At 43.4% G+C, this 4,650-nt stretch overlaps 1 pseudogene; it reads left to right on the top strand.

The window, feature by feature from the left end:
- The first annotated feature begins 1,021 nt into the window (after window positions 1-1,021).
- On the top strand, window positions 1,022-1,139 carry LOC126212505 (5S ribosomal RNA; annotated as a pseudogene).
- The last annotated feature ends 3,511 nt before the right edge of the window (window positions 1,140-4,650 follow it).

Raw genomic sequence — 4,650 nt, 5'->3', positions numbered from 1 at the left:
TCCCTAGAGTGTGTGGTTAGCACACTGGACTCGCATTCGGGAGGACGACGGTTCAATCCCGCGTCCGGCCATCCTGATTTAGATTTTCCGTGATTTCCCTAAATCGCTCCAGGCAAATGCCGGGATGTTTCCTTTGAAAGGGCACGGCCGACTTCCTTCCCTAATCCGATGAGACCGATGACCTCGCTGTTTGGTGTCTTCCCCCAACCATCCCAGCCCCTAGAGTGTGTTAGAAACGTGTGGATGTCATTATGTTGATTAATTAATCTTCTGTAACTGTATTCAATACAGACAGCAACGAAACTTTTTACAAGCTCATATTGCGTTACGTTTCTTCTGTGCCAATATCTTCCTTGGATACGTCGGCGTCAGTAGAATCGGCAAGCAATCTGCACTTGTTTTACGCTATGTCATTTGCAGTGCCTCCATTCCGTCATAGAATGCTGGGGTATTTGATTTCTCCAATCCACTACAGTCTTATTGACAAGCGCCTCCAAGGGTTCAGAAGACGGCTGTTCGAAGACCACAAGACAAACAAAAGAAATGACAAAGATCAGTTGATAGAACATATCAATCAGTAATACGCTCCGTGATGTAGTTGCACTAGGAGGCAGGCGTGTCAGAAAATGTACAGGGCGATTCCGTGATGGTGTTAGAAACTTTCAGGATGATGGAGAAGGGTACACGAATCTATTTCATATGTTTACCTTCGGTTATTTCCAGTGTGGAAATGTTATAAGCGGAAATCGTTCTGATATCTCTGAGAATGGACATCTACTGCTAATAATAGCTCATTGGCTTCCATATTTTGGGAAGAGGTAGTACGGATCAAAACAATGGAGATACGTCCGGTGACCATGGGCTCTAAAAAAGGTGCCTACCTTAAGAGCTATGGCACTACTTCATCCTTGCTACTGTGATACACACCTCTTCTGCTGGACAAGTTCTCGTAGCTCTTAAGGTTGGTAATTTTATAGCCCATGTGTACTGGGCAGATCAACAACTTACCTCCTCCATCAGTGCCAACGGCCTTTCCGCAGTGGTTACACCGGTTCCCGTCAGATCACCGAAGTTAAGCGCTGCCGGACTGGACTAGTATTTAGATGGATGACCATCCGGTCTACCGTGTACCGTTGGCAAGTGTGGTGCACTCAGCCCTTGTGAGACAAACTGGGAAGCTGCTTGATTGAGAAGTACCGGTTCCAGTCTCGTAAACTGACATACTGCTGGGAGTGCGGTGTACTGACCACGTGCCCCTCCATATCTGCATCCAGTGAGGCCTGTAGACTCAGGATGGCACGGCGGCCTGTCGGTACCGTTGGGCCTTCATAGCCAGTTCGGACGGAGTTTTATTTTCCTTCATTTCCTGAAACTTTGCAGCGTCATCACAGAATCACCCTGTAGACACATATTGCTGTATTGAAGAAGATCGCGCGTGTAGACAGACAGCACAATGAACAGATTTGCAAAGCGGGCTGCTGTTGCGCCTTCGTATGCAATTCGTGTCAGCGACTTCAGGGACACACAACTGCTGCTGACGTTTGCCGCACGCAAACGGTGCCCACATTGAGCACCTTCAATGTCAGTCACAAACTTGGATGATATGACTATTTCCTGCAGTATTCGTGCAGTCATCTTATGGAACCCCATGCTACTTACGAATAACCCCATAGAAAATGACTCGTGTGCTCTATTCGTGCAACGATTATTGTCGATCTGGACTTTCCCTATTACAGCAATAGTTTACAACCCAAGACAGGACCTGCCATATCAGAGTCAGTTCTTGTATCGGACGAAAACAGTGTAAAAACTCATACAGCAGCATGAAAAACAAAAAACTCTGGTACGTGGACGACTTCAGGTTTTTACCGTGTTTCTTATTTCTAATTTGCAATTTAACTAGGTTATACGTAAAAAGTACGAGGAACATATTTACTCAAACAGACGAAGATGAGATATTCGCGATTTGACATGGAATCCTTTCTCTATTTGTTATATTAATGCTCCCATCGAGATCGTGCTATAGGAATGACGTTATTGCGTCCTCTTGGTATTCTCAGATTAGTGTTGCCTGTCTCTCCAAAGGGCGAGATTTGATTTCGTTCTTTATTTGATTCTGGAAAGGACAAAATTGAAAGTTTAATACTTAAGAATGCCGAAAATGAACACTTCTTGACATACTACGCAGGGATGACGCCTGTGCAGTGTTGTAGTATTACTATCTGCAGCGGAATCGTTGACTTGACGTCAAGAATATCGATCTTTATGTATGACTTGTTACGGAACCGTGTAGTACGTGTTTCGTTCCGAAGAATAGACTGGAATAACTTATCTTTGTTTTGGATGGTACACAACCTACGGACATTCATATAAACTTGGTAAGGATATTCAGGGTCTCTCTGCCAAGAGTCATAAGACGCACTTTCTCTGGAGTTTCGACAGATATTTCCACTTTCGTTTCTGCATTGTGTAGCTGTAGTCAACCCAAATACTTGCCGTACATCACGTCTTTTATGCGACTCCCACTATCGATAGAAAGAGTCAGCGCGACCGCTCCAGTCGCAGGTTCGAATCCTGCCTCGGGTATGGATATGTGTGATGTCCTTAGGTTAGTTAGGTTTAAGTAGTTCTAAGTCTAGGGGAATGATGACCTCAGATGTTAAATCCCATAGTGCTCAGAGCCATTTGAACCATTTGAAGAAAGCTTCAGTTTGTTTTCCCCATACATAAAAAATGAATTTTAGAGCGATCTTTTACGCTGTCATTGGATAAAACTGTCCCAAAGTAGTGTAGCGCGATATTCGGATTATCAGTAGGTGTTAACAGAGACAATGAAAACATGAAGATAACCAGTAATCCATAAGCGACAGCACTACCCAGGCAGGCGCTTACTGCTAACGCTATGCAGCAGCCCTGCACTGCCGCTGCTGGGGTACTCGTTTTCTTCGTGTTTTGCTGTCCCTGTTAATACATACAGATAAAGCAAATATCGCACTAGACTATAAATGAGCACGTAAAAATCCGCTTTAAAGTGATTTCGTTTGTAACGGGAAACAAACCAGCGCTTTCCGTTGACAATGGAAGTTATATGAAAGACGTGATTAGAAATATTTGTTTGGCTTAGCTCCAGCTACATGTGGATAAAGCGAATCTGCCTGTATCTGCCGAAACATGAGAGAAAATGCACCTGACGGCTCTTAGAAGAGACACCAGGCGGAGAGAGACCAGGTATAAAAAGCGTGTGACTTCATTTATACATTTACATCATGGCCGCACTTTAGTTGAAAATAATTCACGTGAACTAAATCCAAAACGTTCCTCAGAGTTGAAAATCTCGAGAAAAAGTGCAGTATAGTATTTGTTAATCATTATTAAAGTTGTATGAAGTAGATGACAGCAAAGGAAGTTCAGAATACGGTGCGCCATATACGGAAGCTTAGTGAAAAGTAAATTGTTGAATTCTGACCGAACGAAACTGCAAAAATGAATGTCTCAAACATTTTAAAAAGAATTTAGCAAGTCCTTTGCATCGTTCATTTTCGCAATGAAACTGGAAAACTGAGACTGAAGGCATGTCACTCCACACTAAAAAATACAAAGATGTGGCTTGTATTTTCAAAGCTGAGTCGAGTAAAACAGTAATTTCGGGATGCTATCCAAGTATTTTGAGTCATGTTGGAAGAAAAAAAACCTGAGAGAAAGTTTGGATTGAGAAAAAAATGGGTCGGTATAGCTTGCCCCCTGAGATGTTTCGACAAAGTGAACGCTGAGAGATTTCTGATGGGATGCTTGGAACATCCACCTTACTGTCAGGTTTTGTCCCATCCTACACCCGAAAACGTTCACAGAACAGCTATCGCGTACTGACATCATTACTGAGTTGTAAGGATGGCCATTTTCTGTACTGAAAATATGATCGCATAAGACAGAAATTTTTGATCAACATGTCCCACTGACATGGAAATACTGCGGTGTCGGTTTGGTAGCGTTAGGGCAACGTTTCTATGGTGCAGAACCTTACATTACCGTCATTATATCTGGAAAATGATTAGAGTTCAAGAGAGAGATTACCGTAGTCATGAACTGACCTGCCCAGTGGCTCCATTGTACAATAAGTTCTTAACTGGCATAACAATATTGACGTGGCAAAAGCAGTTTGCCCCTTGCCTTTATACACTGACGAGACAAAACGTTACAACTGCCCACGCTGAAGTTAAATATAGGGCTCAGCAGCAGGCGCCACTATCTGTTTCCTGTGGGCACGAGATAAATAAGACTGGACCGTGGGCCAGTGTAAATGTGACACCCGGTCTTATGAATCACGTCTCTTGTTGCATCGGATCGACAGACGTGTCCTGATGAAGACTAATGGCTTTTCGAAATGTGCATCGCATTACAGAGGTGCGCGGACAGCATTATTCTATGAAAAAGATTCACCTGGGCTTCTGTGGGACAAGTAGCAATAATCGAAGGCAACATGTCAGCTGTGCATTACCTGCACCTGAAAGTTATTGGACACCACCTACATCTCTTCACGTATAATCTCTTCTTCGACGGTGATGGAACCTTCCAACAGAATAACTGTCCTTGTTACTAGGAGCTAATCATTCTGAGATAGTTTAAGAGGTCACCTATCAAATTCTCCTGATC

The sequence above is a fragment of the Schistocerca nitens genome, chromosome 1, assembly GCF_023898315.1.
Source record: "Schistocerca nitens isolate TAMUIC-IGC-003100 chromosome 1, iqSchNite1.1, whole genome shotgun sequence".
Taxonomy (NCBI): domain Eukaryota; kingdom Metazoa; phylum Arthropoda; class Insecta; order Orthoptera; family Acrididae; genus Schistocerca; species Schistocerca nitens.
The sequence above is the reverse complement of the archived record's forward strand: the minus strand, read 5'-3'. Positions and strand labels throughout refer to the sequence as shown.